This window comes from Balaenoptera ricei, chromosome 20, assembly GCF_028023285.1.
Source record: "Balaenoptera ricei isolate mBalRic1 chromosome 20, mBalRic1.hap2, whole genome shotgun sequence".
In the NCBI taxonomy this organism is placed as follows: Eukaryota; Metazoa; Chordata; class Mammalia; order Artiodactyla; family Balaenopteridae; genus Balaenoptera; species Balaenoptera ricei.
In genome coordinates this window covers 49,352,149-49,368,955 of record NC_082658.1, presented here as the reverse complement: position 1 = coordinate 49,368,955, position 16,807 = coordinate 49,352,149, and the positions used below count along the sequence as shown (strand labels likewise).

Below are 16,807 nucleotides of genomic sequence, written 5' to 3'. Positions count from 1 at the left end.
ACCTCTGAAACAGCCTGAAGAATAACAGAAAAGATTTTCCACAGCTAAAGATATAAGGAAGGAGCCACAATAAAATGGGGTGGGTGGGTGGAGATGCAGTCTAGTCAGGGCCCACACCCCTGGTGCAACGACGCACAAGCAGGAGGAATATCACAACTGTGACAGTCATCCCTGAGGAGCATGGAGTCCAAGACCAACATTGAGCTCCCTAGCCCAGGGTCCTGAATTAGGAAGACAAGCCTCCAAAATGTCTGGCTTAAAAGCCAGTGGGGGGGTTTCCTTGGTGGCGCAGTGGTTAAGAATCCGCCTGCCAATGCAGGGGACATGGGTTCGAGCCCTGGTCCGGGAAGATCCCACATGCTGCAGAGCAACTAAGCCCGTGCACCACAACTACTGAGCCTGTGCTCTAGAGCCCGTGAGCCACAACTACTGAGCCCGCATGCCAGAACTACTGAAGCCCGCGTGCCTAGAGCCTGTGCTCCGCAACAAGAGAAGTCACCGCAATGAGAAGCCCGTGCACCGCAACGGAGAGTAGCCCCCGCTCACCGCAACTAGAGAAAGCCCACACCCAGCAACAAAGACCCAACACAGCCAAAAATAAATAAATAAAATAAATAAATTTATTAAAAAAAAAAAAAAAAAAAAAGCCAGTGGGGCTTATGTTCAGGAGTACCAGAGAGCTGTAGGAAACCAAGACTCTGCTCATAAGGGTGCATGCAAAAATACACTTGCTCCAAGTCCCAGCACAGAGGCAACAGTTTGAAAGGCACCTGAATCAGACACACTTGCTGATATTGGATAGCCTCCAGGAGAGGCAGGAGGCAGCTGGGACTCCCCCTGGGGACTGAGATGCTGGCAGCAGCCATTTTTGTGATCTCATTCTATCATGCTGACACCAGCACTGACAGGCATCATTCTGGAATCCTCTTTCGAGCCTATTAGAGCCAGGGGCCAGCCTCACCCACTAGCATGCCCACAGTGGTCAAACAATGCTGAGCATCACAGTCAGTCATGCCGGGGCCTGCCCTGACCATCAATGTGCCCAAGCAGTTGGCCCTGCCACAACAGAAAGGCACAAGCAGCCCTCATAGGGAACACCCCTGAAGTGTCTGCCCAGAGGGGAACAAGCTGCTCAGCCCATAGGACATCTCCAACATAAAGTCACTTCTCCAAGATCAGAAGACATAACAGACCTATTTAATACAAAGAAAATCAACACAGAAAATTAGGCAAAATGAAGAGACAGAGGAATGTGCTCCAAATGAAACAATAAGACAAAACCTCAGAAAAAGACCTAAATGAAATGGAGATAAGCAACCTACCTGATAAAGAGTTAAAGGTAATGATCATAAAGATGCTCACTGAACACAGGAGAAGAATGGATGAACACAGTGAAAACTTCAACAAAGAGTTAGAAAATATAAAACAGACCAATTAGGGCTAAAGAATACAGTAACTAAAATGAAAAATAGGACTTCCCTGGTGGTGCAGTGGTTAAGAATCTGCCTGCCAATTCAGGGGACATGAGTTCGATCCCTGGTCCGGGAAGATCTCACATGCCGAGAAGCAACTAAGCCTGTGCTCCACAACTACTGAGCCTGCGCTCTAGAGCTTGCATGCTGCAACTACTGAGCTGTGTGCTGCAACTACTGAAGCCCGTGCACCTAGAGCCTGTGCTCTGCAACAAAAGAAACCACCGCAATGAGAAGCCTGTGCACCGCAACGCAGAGTAGTCCCCACTCGCCACAACTAGAGGAAGCCCGCGTGCAGCAACGAAGACCCAATGCAGCCAAAAATAAATAAAATTTAAAATAAATAAATAAATAAGTAAATAGAAAGGGACACATGAATTTTTTTTTAAAATAAAAATAAAATGAAAGATACACTAGAGGGAATCAACAGTAGATTTGATGATACAGAATAATGTATCAGTGATCTGTAAGACAAAGTAGTAAAAATTACCCAAGCTGAACAGGAAAAAAAAAATGAGGATAGTTTAAGTGACTTCTGGGACAACATCAAGCATATTAACATTTGCGTTATAGGGTCCCAGAAAGAGAAGAAAGATAAAAAAGAGAAGAGAACTTATTTGAAGAAATAGTAGCTGAAAACTTCCCTAACCCATGGAACAAAACAGACATCCAGTTCCAGGAAGCACAGAGAGTCCCAAACAAGATGAACACAAAGAGGTACACACCAAGACACATATTTAAAATGTCAAAAATTAAATATAAAGAGACTCATAAAAGTATCAAGAGAAAAACAACTAGTTACATTTAAGGAAACTCCCATAAGACTATCAGCTAACTTTTCAACAGAAGCTTAGCAGGCCACAAGGGAATGGCATGATATACTCAAAGTGCTGAAAAAAAAAAATACAACCAAGAATACTCTACGCAGCAAGATTATCATTCAGAATTGAAGGAGAGATAGAGAGTTCGACAGACAAACAAAAGCTAAAGGAGTCCATCACCAATAAACCAGCCCTTCAAGAAATGTTAAAGGGACTTCTCCAAGCAGAAAAGGCCACAACTAGAAGTAAGAAAATGAATAAAGAAAAAATCTCAATGGCAAAGACAAACATATAGTAAAAGGTAGTGGATCAACCACTTATAACTCTAGTAGAAAGGTTAAAAGACAAAAGTAGTAAAATCATCTATATCTACAATAAATAGTTAAGGGATACACAAAATAAAAAGATATAAAATATGCATCAAAACATAAAACGTGGTGTAGGGGTGGGGGGAGTAAAAATGTAGGGCTTTTAGAATCCCTTCAAACTTAAGAGATCATCATAAAATAGACAGCTATACACAAAGGTCATTATACATGAACCTCAAGGTAACCACAAACCAAAAACCGTTAAGAGATACACAAAAAATAAAGAGAAAGGAATCCAAACATAACACTAAAAATAGTCATCAAATCACAAGGGAAGAGAGACAAGAGAAGGAAGGAACAAAGAACAACTACAAAAAAACCCAGAAAAACAATTAACAAAATGGCAATAAGTATATACCTATCAATTATTACTTTAAATGTAAATGGACTAAATGCTCCAATCAAAAGACACAGGATGGCTGAATGGATAAAAACATATGACCCATATAAGAGACTTACTTCAAATCTAAAGACACACACAGACTGAAAGTAAAGAGATGGAAAAAGATATTCCACTCAAATGGAAATGAAAAGAAAGCTGAGGTGGGAATACTTATATCAGACAAAATAAACTTTACAACAAAGACTGTAACAAGAGACAAAAAAGGGAATGTCATAATGATAAAGGGATCAAGCCAACAAGAGCACATAACACTTGTATATATCTGTATGTCCGACACAGGAGAACTTAAATACATATAGATAGCAAATATTAACAGACATACAAAGAGAAAGACAGAACACAATAGTAGTAGGGAACTTTAACATATTTTCATAAATAGATAGATCATCCAAAGAGAAAAATCAATAAGGAAATACTGGCCTTAAACAACACATCAGACCAGTTTGACTTAATAAATATATACAGAATAGTCCATCCAAAAACAGCAGAATATACATTCTTTTCAAGTGCACATAGAACATTCTCCAAAATAGATGACATGCTAGGCCACAAAACAAGTCTCAATAAATTTAAGAAAACTGAAATCATATTAAGCATTCTTTTCTGATCATAATAATTAGAAATCAGTTACAATAAGAAAAATGGGAAAAACACAACCATGTGGAGGCTAAACAACATGCAACTAAACAACCAATGGGTCAATGAAGAAATCAAAGAGGAAATAAATAAATACCTTGACACAAATAAAAAAGAGATGGCCCAAATAAATAAAATCAGAAATGAAAGAGAAGTTACAACCGACACCACAGAAATACAAAGGATCATAAGAGATTACCATGAAAAATTCTATGCCAACAAACTGGACAACCTAGCAGAAATGGATAAATTCCTAGAAACATACAATCTTCCAAGACTGAATCAGGAAGAAATAGAAAATATGAACAGACTGATTACCAATAATAAAATTGAATCAGTAATCAAAAAACTCCCAACAAACAAAAGTCCAGGGCCAGACAGCTTCACAGCTGAATTCTACCAAACATTTAAAAAAGAGTTAATACTTATCCTCCTCACACTATTCCAAAAAGTTGAAGAGGAAGAATCACTACCAAATTTGTTCTACAAGGCCAGCATTACCCTGGTACCAAAACCAGACAAAGACACTACAGAAAAAGAATATATTCCTGATGTACACAGATGCAAAAATCTTCATTTCTTACAACAGATGAACCTACATCAACACATCATTACTACCCAAAGTCCATAGTTTACATTAGGGTTCATTCTTGGTGTTGTATATGCTATGAGTTTTGACAAATGTATAATGACATGTTTCCCCATTATAATATCATACACAGTGGTTTCACTGCCCTAAAAATCCTCTATGCTCCACCGATACATCCCGTCCTCCTCCCTAACCCCTGGCAACCACTGATCTTTTTACGATTTCCATATTGCTTTGCCTCTTCCAGAGTGTCATATAGTTGGAATCATATAGTATGTAGCCTTTCCAGATTGGTTTCTTTCATTTAGTAATAGGTATTCAAGGTTGCTTTGCGTCTATTTTTTTTTTTTTTTTTTTGGCTGCGCAGCTTGCGGGATCTTAGTTCCCTGACCAGTGATCGAAACTGGGCCCCCTGCAGTGGAAGTGTGGAGTCCTAACCACTGGACTGCCAGGGAATTCCCTCCTCCATGTCTTTTCATGGCTTGATAGCTCATTTCCTTTTAGTGCTGAATAATATGCCTTTGTCTGGATGTACCACAGTTTATTTTACCCATTCACCTACTGAAGAATATCTTGGTTGCTTCCAAGTTTTGATAATTATGAATAAAGTTTACTATAAACATCTATGTGCAGGTTTTTGTGAGAACATAAGTTTTCAACTCCTTTGGTTAAATACCAAGGAGAAAAATTGCTGGGTTGTATGATTAGAGTATGTTTAGTTTTGTAAGAAACCACCAGACTATCTTCCAAAATGGCTGTACCATTTTGCATTCCCACCAATAATGAATGAGAGTTCCTGTTGTTCTACATCTTCACAAGCATTTGCTGTTGTCAGGGTTCTGGATTTTGGTCTTTCTGATAGGTGTGTAGTGGTAACTTGTTTTTTTTTTTTTGAAGTGCTGCCATCTTTTTTAATTTATTTATTTTTATGGCTCTGTTGGGTCTTCGTTTCTGTGCGATGGCTTTCTCCAGCTGTGGCAAGCGGGGGGCCATTCTTCACTGCAGTGCGCGGGCCTCTCACTATCGCGGCCTCTCGCTGCGGAGCACGGGCTCCAGACGCGCAGGCTCAGCAATTGTGGCTCACGGGCCCAGCCGCTCCGCGGCATGTGGGATCTTCCCAGACCCGGGTTCGAACCCGTGTCCCCTGCATTGGCAGGCAGACTCTCAACCACTGCGCCACCAGGGAAGCCCAGGTAACTTGTTTTAATTTGCATTTCCCTGATGACATATGACGTGGAGCATATTTTCATGTTTATTTGCCATCTGTCTATCTTTGTTGGTGAGATGTCTGTTAAGGTCTTTGGCCCATTTTTTAATGCAGTTGTTGTTTTCTTAGTATTGAGTCTTAAGAGTTTTTTATATATTTTGGATAACAGTCCTTTATCAGATGTGATTGCCTTCTTTTTTAGGCTGAATAATATTCCTTTGTATGTATATACCAAATTTTCTTTATCCATTCATCTGTCAATGAATATTTAGGTTGCTTCTTGGCAATTGTGACTAACACTGCAATGAACATAGGTGTACAAATATCTTTTCAAGATCCTGTTTTCAATTCTGTTGTACTTACACCCAGAAGTGGGTTTGTTGCATCATATGGTAATTCTATTTTTAACTTTTTGAGGAAGCTCCATACTGTTTTCCATAGCAACTGCACTATTTTATATTCCTACCAACTGTGCAAAGTTGTGCAACTGCACTATTTTATATTCCTACCAACTGTGCAAACTCCACATCCCCATCAACACCTGCTATTTTGGTATTTTTGATAGTGGTCATCCTAAGAGGTATAAGGTGATATCTCATTGTGGTTTTGATTTGCTTTTCCCTGATCATTAATGATATTAAGCATCTTTTCATATGTCTGTTGGCCGTTTATATGTTTTTTGAAGAAACGTCTATTCAAGTCCTTTGTCCGTTTGTTAATCAGATTACTTGTTTTTTGTTGAGTTGTAGGAGTTCTTTATATATTCTGAATATTAACCCCTTATGGGGTTAATATTTGGTTTGATATATGGTATGCAAATATTTTCAGTAGGCTGCCTTTTCACTCTGTTGATTGTCTCCCTTGCTGCACAGAACATTGGAGGGTTTTGAGCAGAGGTGTGATATAATCTGAACAGCCTTTTTAAAAGATCATTCTGACTGCTGAGTGAAAAATGACTATAGGGAAACAAAAAGGAAAGCAGGAAGATGAATTAGAAGAGAATGATGGATTGGGCTAGGTTGCTGGTAATGGAGATAAAGCAGAGAGATTTGGATGTAGAAAGGACTTGTTTAAAAGGAATCAAGGATGGTGTCTAGATTTTTGGCTTGAGAAACTAGGGAGACAGTGTTATTAGTGTCATTAACTGAGAGGATGAAGGAGAACAAAGGAAACAGATATGGCATGCCTAAGGCTCTGTCTTTGATCCTCTTCTCTTTCTTCACTTATGCCCTTGGTGTCTCATGCAGCCCCATGGGGTTTAAATATTATCTATCGGCTGACAACTCTCAAATTTCTATGTCCAGCCTACACCTCTTTCCCAGAATCCAGACTTGTCCATCCAACTGCCTACTCAATATCTCTACTTGGATATCACAAACCTAACATATTCTCATCTTCCCTAAACCAGTCTCTCCCATGATGGTCAATGGCACTAGAAGAATTTAGTTGCTCAGGCCCAAAGCCCTGGAGTCACATCCCACATCTAAAGCATCAGGAAATCGTGCTAGTTCTAACTTCAAAATATATCCAGAATCCCAAGATTTCTCCTCACCTCTACTGCTGCTGCCCTAATACAAGCCACAATCGTTTCTCCACCTGGATTTCTGCAATCACTCTTAATGGGTCTCCCTGTTCCTGCCCTAGCCGTTCTATGTTCTTTTCTCAACAGAGGTGCCAGAGAAATTCCGCTAAAATGTAAGTCGGATGTTATTCCCCTATACAATGACTCTCTATTTCACTCAGACTAAGAGCCAAAGCCTAAGCCTCTGCATGATTTGTCCACCACCACTCCCCTTCCCTCTGTAACCTCCTTTTATACTCTCCCCAACACTGGCTGTGCACCAGCCACACTGGCTTCCCCGCTGTTCACTGGATACACTAGGTACCTCCTGACTTTGGGTCTTTGTTCTAGCTGTTTCCTTTGCCTGGTATGCTCTTCCCCCAGATATCTCTACTTGACTAACTCCCTCCCCTCACCTTCAGCTCTTTGCTCCAATTTCAACTTGACAATTAGGCTCACCTTGATCTCCCCACTTAAAGTTGCTACTTACTTCTCCCCATCGCTGTCCCCAAGCCCATCTCACCAGCACTCTCACCCTTTTCTACTTTTTTCTTTTTTTTCTACAGTACCTAACAATTTACCTATTATGTTCCTTATTTAGTGCCGGTTCCTCCTCGCTAGATTATAAGCAACACAAGGGCAGAATATTTGTTATGCTCATTGATGGATATTCCAAGCACAAGAACAGTACCAGGCACATCGTATTCCTTCAGTAAATATTTGTTGAAGGAATGAAAGTAAGTAGGCTGGGTCAGTGGGAGATTAAGACTTCTGTTTTGAATGCATTAAATTTGAGATTCCCATTGACCATCCATGTGGAGATGTCAAATAGACTTTGTCTTCGTAAAATATATGTGCAGGTTTACCACTACCACAAGCCCAGTAACTTTGTCTTAACCTTTTTTCTTAGAAGGCAAGCTATCCATCTTTTGGTTTTCTCTTATCTTCCAGCATCTTGGCACTTACTTTGGGTCTGGAAGAAAAATGGTGAGATGCTGATTTTCACATCCCTACCAGTCATATTTAGTCATTAAGTGACGTAAGTCACCTTCAGTCATTGTTGACCTCTGATCATCTTTGGTAACTCTGACTCACATGTACACATACATATGTTATTCATTGTATATCATATTTATTAATCTCCAATATTTACTACTGTATTGGTCACAGTACAATGGTCATTGTAAGTCATTAAACTAAGATTATAGGGATTTATAAATAGGAGACATATTTCCATTCAGAGTTTAGAGTCTTGGTGAGGAAAAGAAACACAGAACACATACAAATAATTTCAGAGCAATACAAATGTGAACTAATCTATTTTTCTGCATATGTAAAACTTAATAGAAAAAAAATCTTCCCGTCTAAGGAAAAAAAAAACTTAATAGCTGAATTAAATTGCAAACACAGTCAACTCGTGCTTTAATTATGCCAGAATGCAGTGAAGTAGACTACTTATAATACCATAATCACCAGGCTTGAGTCCTAGCATTCTTTTGTCTACCCCTTAATTGTGTTACTTCAGCAGTAATTTAAGAAATACTAGCTAACAGCAACAAGAAGACAAAGCTTACAGTCATATTTTAGAGTGTTATCTAACCATCTTTTTAGATGTAACTTTAATAGGACTGTAACTAGCCAGCTCCAATCAATAACATACAAACATATGCCCAGGGTAAGGGTGGGGAGGAAGGACAGAAATCTTTTAAAAATAAGACCTAGTTCTCAGAGAAGAAACTACATTCAGTGGCCTCTGGTCCTACAGATCACATTTTATATAAATAGTGATTTTGTAACATATAACTCTACGAACAATCTAAAACTAAAGGTCTGATTCATGATGACAAATCTCTTTTTGCAGATTCTATAGATTTGGGGAAATATTACAGTGAATAGTGTACCTAACTGTAACACATCTTCATAGAATTAATATTAACTTTACCATGTGGAACCTAGTGGAGATATATAATAGAATATTAATGAAATCTTGACATATGTTTCCCAAATTTTCCTTTGATAAGACACTACCCAACAGAAAGTCATGTAAAATGACGTTGGAAATAAAAGGATGACTGTGTAAAAACAATACAAAATGTCTTTCCTATACTTCAGCAATAATCAGAAAATGTAACAGAAGAAAGATGCCAGCAACAAAACCCACAACATGTATAGGATTAAATGTAATAAAATGCATAATATAAATCAACGTTATAAAATTTTACTAAGGGATGTAAATTTCATGCTTCCAGATAGGAGGCTTATAACAATATCAAATTTCCCCGAAATTAATTTACAAGCATCATGCAGAAAAATAGATATTTATTGGAACTGGACAAAATGATCTGGAATTTGGAAAAATAAATGGGTGAAAATATCCAAGAAAACATTAAAAAATTAAAATGATAATAGAGACTTGCATTGCCAGATATTACAATGTATTATAAAACCATATTTACTAAAGCAGTGCAATTAAGATGTCAAAATAAATAAACCAGCAGAACAAAATAGAAAGCACAATAACAGAAACAAAAGCATTTGGGATATAATTAAAGACATTTAAAACCAACGGGGAGGGCTTCCCTGGTGGTGCAGTGGTTAAGAATCTGCCTGCAACGCAGGGGACACGGGTTCAAGCCCTGGTCCAGGAGGATCCCACATGCCATGGAGCAACTAAGCCCATGTGCCACAACTACTGAAGCCCGCACGCCTGGAGCCTGTGCTCTGCAACAAGAGAGGCCACCGCAATGAGAATCCTGTGTACCGCAACAAAGAGTAGCCCGCGCTCGCCCCAAAGAGAGAAGGCCTGCACACAGCAAGGAAGACCCAATGCAGCCAAAAATAAATAAAATAAATAAAATTTAAAAAAAAAACAAAAAACCCAACGGGGAAAGAATTAGTAACTGTTACATGGATAACTGGTTAACTGTGTGACAAAAGTATAGGTGAGATTTACCTCAGATCATACCAAATAAAGGCTTAAGTCCACATGGAACATGATGTAAAAATGTAGCCATAAACAAAATCAGAAGCCAACTAGTATTTTTATACTCTCAGGATGAGGAAAGCCTTTCTAAGTATGACAGCAAAGTAGTATAAAGCCATAAATGATAGATTTAACTACCTAAAAACTGTAAACTATCTGTTGATCAAAAAACTGCCTTAGGGCTTCCCTGGTGGCGCAGTGGTTAAGAATCTGCCTGCCAATGCAGGGAACATGGGTTCGAGCCCTGGTCTGGGAAGATCCCACATGCCACGGAGCAACTAAGCCCGTGAGCCACAACTACTGAGCCTGCGCGTCTGGAGCCTGTGCTGCACAACAAGAGAGGCCGCGATGGTAAGAGGCCCGTGCACCGCAATGAAGAGTGGCCCCCACTCGCCGCAACTGGAGAAAGCCCTCGCACAGAAACGAAGACCCAACACAGTCAAAAATAAAAAAAAAAAAAAAAAAAAAAAAAAAAAACGCCTTAAAAAGGTAAAAAAAAAAGACTGAAAAAAAACCCCAGATAAAAATAAAGGCATATAGAATATTGCTGGGTAACAATTTAGCAATATGTTTATAAAATCTTTAAAATAGGCATGACCTTAACACAGAAATTCATTTTCCAGGAATTTATTCTAAGATAACAGCTACAGCGATAAGGACTATAGTGTTTAACTTGAAGGAGAATAAAACAGGGAACAACCTGAAGGTCCAAAAATGGCGGACCAGTTTAGTAAATATGATATAAAATGGGCTACTATGCAATAATTTAAAATGTTACAGACACACACTTATGGTCATGATATTGACCATGTAATAATAAAAAAGGTTATAAAACAGCATATACAAGATACATCTTTTTGTAGGATACTTTAAATTTTATTCTTCTTTGAAGCCTACAGAGTTTCTCAGTTCCCCTTTACCCAAGTATGAAGTAACCAATCCAAAACAACTTTGACAATCTCTCTGATCTACATGCTGCTTTACAGCTTTTTTTAAAACTTAGGTTTATTGTGGTATAATTTATACACTGTAATCCCTTTTAAATGTACAGTGCAATGTGTACAGTCATATAACCACTTCCACAATCAAGATACAGAACATTTGCATCACCCCAGAAAGTTCCCTCCCCTCTGCTCCCAGGCCCTGGGCAACCACTAATCTAATTTCTTTCCCTATATTTTTGCCTTCTCCAGAATTTCATATAAATGAAGTCATACAATGTATAGTCTTTTGTATCAGGCTTCTTGCACTTAGCCTAACACTTTTGATATTCATTCATATTGTTATATATACAAATTCTCCTTTTTATTATTATATAGTCCATTGTATGGATATAGTACAATTTGTTTATCCATTCACTATGTGGCAGGTATTTGACTTGGTTTCGGCTTTTGGCGATTATGAATAAAACTGTGCCTAAGTCTTAGTGTCAACATATTTTTTCATGTCTTTTGGGTAAATACCTAGGAGAAGCATGGTTGCATCATGTGGTAAGTGTAAATTTAACTTCATAAGAAACTGTCAAACTGTTTTCCAAAGTGGCTGTACCATTTCACACTCCCCCCATCAAGGTATGAATGTTCCAATTGCTCTGCAACCTTAACTAACAAGCTGCTCAAGCAACTGGTCAGCCTTTTTTAATTTTAAGCATCCTGGTGGGTGTATAGTGGTATCTCATTGTGGTTTCAATCTGTATTTCCCTGACAACTAATGACAGTTGACACCCTATGATGTCTTTATTCATGATCTATTTTGGGAGACCTTGGAAGCCAGAGATTATGAGACTGCAGACAGGAGAGAGCTCAAAAAAGGGATTCTATGAAGTTTTTTATGAACTCCTGGGCTCAACTCTGAACTGCACATGTAAGGGTCTGACCCTAAACAACATACCAAAAGCATTGGGAATTGATCTACAGAACAGACCACTGACCAGGTCTCAGACTGCTCCCTGGGTGGTGCTCACATAAGACAAATCCAAACAGGCAGTGTAAAGGCTTTGAAAACTGAACTGACATTGGAATCACAGCCTACAAAAGGTGAGTCAAAACTCACAACTGAACAAGTCTGACAGTGGGTCATTCACTGTCAGAACAAATAAACAAAAAGTTACCATTTTTCTAGGGTTTAAACAAGGCTCAGATTTTATAACCTAAGATTCAAAATGTTCAGAATATAATCCGAAATTATTTGACATTTAAGGAACTAGTCAAATGTCAACAACTTGCAAGGAAAAAATAATCAATACACACCAACCCCAAGATTACCCAGATGTTGGAATTATCAGACTAACCTTAAAGTAATTATTATAGCCATGCTTTAAGGAAGTAAGATTAAACATTCTTGAAATGAAATAAAAGAAACAAACAGAAGATGTAAAAAAGAACAAAATAGAAAGTTCATAAGTAAAAAATATAACCAAAAATTTTAAGTTTACTGGATGAGTTCAACAGAAGAATGGAAGTGAGAGAGATAAAGAGGGTTAACTTGAAGATAAATAGAAATTACCTAATTTGAATACAGAGGAAAAAAAAAAGAACCGAGTTTTAGGGACATACCAAAAAGTCTAATATTCTTGCCACTGGAGACTCAAAAGGAGAGGGAAAAGAGTGCTATGCTGAAAAAAAAAAAGTGTTGAAGAAATAATGGCTGAAAACTTCCCAAATTTGGCAAAAGACATAAACTTGTATTTCAAAAAGCTCAGCAAATCTCAAATAGGATAAACTCAAAGAAATTCATGCCTAGATCCTTCATAGTCAAACTACTGAAATACAAAGACAAAGGAAAAAATCTTGAAAGTAGTCAGAGAAAAATGATACATTTATATAGGGAAACAATTTAAATGACTGTGAATTTCTCATCAGAAGCCATGAAGGCCAGAAGGCAATGGCACAAAACAATTTAAAAAAAAAAAGAAAAAGAATAGTCAACCCAGAACCTAGAGTTTTATATTCAGGGAAAATATCCTTCAGGAACAAAGGCAGAAATAGATATTCTCGGTGAAGGAAAGCAAAAATGATCCACCACAAGCAGACATGCTTTAAAAGAAATGTTAAAGAAAGTTCTTCAGGTAGAAGAGAAATGATAGCAGAGAAAAACTTGGAACTTCAGGAATGAAAAAAGTATGTATATCAAAATATTTCAAAAATATGTATATCAGTATACATATTTCAAAAATATGTATATCAGTTGAAAGCAAAAATCATAACACTGGTGGGGGTTTTAAGGTACATATATAAAAAATATACATATAATAAAACTGCTGCATAAAGTGGGGGAGGGTAAAGGGTGTGGTGGTAAGATGTGTACGTTCTTCTTGAGGTGGTAAAATACTACTTCTAGGTAGAACTGTCAAAAGTTAAGTATGTATATTGTAATTCCCAGAGCAACTACCAAAACAAACTTTATGAAGAGATATAGTTAAAATACTACAGTTAAAATGATATGATAAACATCCAAACAATACAACAGAAGGCAGGAAAGAGGAAACAATGGAATAAAAAACAGAGGGACAAACAGAAAAATAATAAAAAGGTAGACCTTAAACCAAACACATCAACAATTATATTCAATATAAATGGTGCAAATGCACCAACTAAAAGAAATTGTCAAATTGAATTAAAAAACAAGTCCCAACCACAATATATGCTCACTTTAAATATAATGGTATAGTAAGTTAAAAGAATGGAAAAAATATACCATGCAAACACAAATCAAATATTAATATCATATAAAGTAGAATTCAGAGCAAGGAAAAGTGCCAGGTATAAAGAAGGATAGTACATAATGTTAAAAGAGTCAATTCACCAAGACAATATAACAATCCTAAATGTGGCACCTAACAAAAGAACTTCAAAACACATGAAACAAAAACTGATAGTACTAAAAGAAGAAATGAATAAATCCACAATTATAGTTGCAGACTTCAGTAGTCCTCTCTCAGTAATCAACAGAAAAAGTAGACAGACCATATCCTGGGCCATAAAGCAAAGATAAAAGATTTAAAAGAACTGAAATTATACAAAGTATGTTCTTTGACATGATGGAATTACATAGAAATCAATAACAGAAAGATGCACACAAAATATCCTTCTCTCAATGAAATCTCATAAAAATAAAGCACATTTCCTCTGAGTCTATAATAACGAGCCAGTCCCAGAAGGCAATTAGTGAGCCATGATATACACCTTAATCTACCTCTTTCGAAACTCACAGGAGTCAATCAACGTCAGAAGAGTAGCAAACTGGGCTTCCCTGGTGGCACAGTGGTTGAGAATCTGCCTGCCAATGCAGGGAACACGGGTTCGAGTCCTGGTCTGGGAAGATCCCACATGCCTCGGAGCAACTAGGCCCGTGAGCCACAACTACTGAGCCTGTGCATCCGGAGCTTGTGCTCCGCAACAAGAGAGGCCGCGACAGTGAGAGGCCGCGCACTGCGATGAAGAATGGCCCCCACTCGCCGCAACTAGAGAAAGCCCACACACAGAAACGAAAACCCAACACAGCCAAAAATAAATAAATAAATAAAATTTAAAAAAAAAAAAAAAAAGAAACAATTCTTTAAAAAAAAAAAAAAAGAAGAGTAGCAAACTAACTTTTAGTTTGCAAGACAAAAATGATAAAGCTATCCTAACTTCAGAATATCAAAAAGTCTTTATTCACCAACTTCAAGTTTTAGTTTAAAAACTACTTTTAAAAATCATCTAAAAAACTGGAAACAAATGGGGATATTAACTGAGTTATGAATAATTTAAGAATTTTTTTCAAGATGCCACAAATAGGCGTTATTTGCCATCTGTGTTAAACTTCACATTATTTTTCCAATACTAAATGTCAAAGACTGTATAATAAGTAATCTTAGCTAAGTAGCTGGTCCAGATCCGTTGTCTTGATTTTTTCCTTAACAGAAAACCTACTTATGCAAAGCTAGAGCTAGAGTTCACTGTCACAGAGAACACTGATCTGCAGATAGGCCTGACATTTCTGACAGCTGCAGCTACTACCAGATTCAGTTAATACATTTGTTTATCTTTTTAAGCTGATATGTTATGTGGCTCAACATAGACTAAAGGATAAAATGTCTGATTTCAGAACATTATCCAGTCAAAGAAAATTTTAATTTTGGGAGTGAAACATTCACCATAGGCATACCTCAAAGCAATAAAGCACTTTATTAACAGTATAAAGGATCTGCTATTTATCCTACTCATTAACAATCATAAATAATCAAGCCTCTAAAATCCATTAGTCTCTTACTGGGCTATCTAAACCAATGACCTTCAAACTTTTTTATTCATAGGAAAATAATCTTGAAAAATTATGCAACACTTCACACATTTTAAAGTTGGTACCTAAAAGTTTTGATTTTAAATTTAAATAGTAACAATGTCATTTATTGCATAATGTAAATTTTTATTTTTTAAATAAAGCCTTTACATTGTTATTTTAGGTGGATTCAAATAAATAAAAATACTACAGAGATTTGATTCCTAGAATCATCTTTTAAAACTTGCATGAACACTCTTCTTCAACAGGAGGAATTTTATAGCTTTCTTTTGTAAAAGAAACTTGAACTTTTGTTTCCATTCCACTTGCTCCACAGATTGTTATTCAAATGGGACATACTTTTTTTTTTTAATAGATCTTTATTGGAGTATAATTGCTTTGCAATACTGTGTTAGTTTCTGTAGCACAACAATGCGAATCAGCCATATGAATACACGTGTCCCCATATCCCCTCCCTCTTGAGCCTCCCTCCCATCCTCCCTAGCCCACCCCTCTAGGTCATTGCAAAGCACCAAGCCGATCTCCCTGTGCTATGCTGCTGCTTCAAATGGGATATACTTTTATGCTTGAAAGTCCTTCATTGATCATCCTATAATACTTCAATCTATAATAATATGTATGTATGCATATTTAAATTTCTCTTAATTTCTAATGACATTAATGCCCTATTAAATTTTTGTTTTCTAGATTGAATTATTGGGACTTCCCTGGCAATCCAGTGGTTAAGACTTCGCCTTCCAATGCAGGGGGTATGGGTTTGATACCTGGTTGGGGAGCTAACTAAGATCTCACGTGCCCCGAGGCCAAAAAACCAAAACATAAAACAGAATCAGTACTGTAACAAATTCAATACAGACTTTAAAAATGGTTCACATCAAAAAAAACTTTATAGATTGAAGTATTACAATAACTACTGGTATACAATTTATCAATAAAGGCATAGTTTTATTATCAATTTCAATAAATAATAAACCTAACAGGTAATAATTACTGAAAATATATCTTTTCATGAGACGTTTCAGTGATGCTTTTATGATACCATTAAAGTAATCACCAAATTGTCCCTTTTGTTTTTGGCGCACTTTGTAAAACTCTGAGTTAACGTATCATAGTGTGATTCAGGCATGGAAGATCTGGAAATTTATTTCCTTAAAGTTATCCAAACTAACTGGTCTCTTCCTCCTCCCCATACATACTCAGCTTGAAAACCACTGATTTAGACTATTTCCTCTACTCCCAAGGGAAACTGGCAAAGAAAGACAAAAGGTATATATTTTGTTTTTAAGCCTACCTACCAATCTAATTTTTCTATACTCAGAAAATATTGAATGCAATGTATTGTGAAAGCTATGATGTTTTCATTCCTTTACCAATATTAAAGAATAAGACTAAAAGTGTAATCACTAGGAATCTGTCCAGCACTACAACAAATTGTGATCAATACTAACTGTTATGGGTGGCTAAATCTTCTGATCAAAGGATCT

The 16,807-nt window shown here is 37.2% G+C and overlaps 1 protein-coding gene across 1 annotated transcript in view; it reads right to left on the bottom strand.

Moving 5' to 3' along the window:
• Positions 1-16,807, bottom strand: part of CPD (carboxypeptidase D) — a 75,934-nt gene that overhangs the window by 41,287 nt on the left and 17,840 nt on the right. The gene's annotated exons all lie outside the window — the stretch shown is intronic.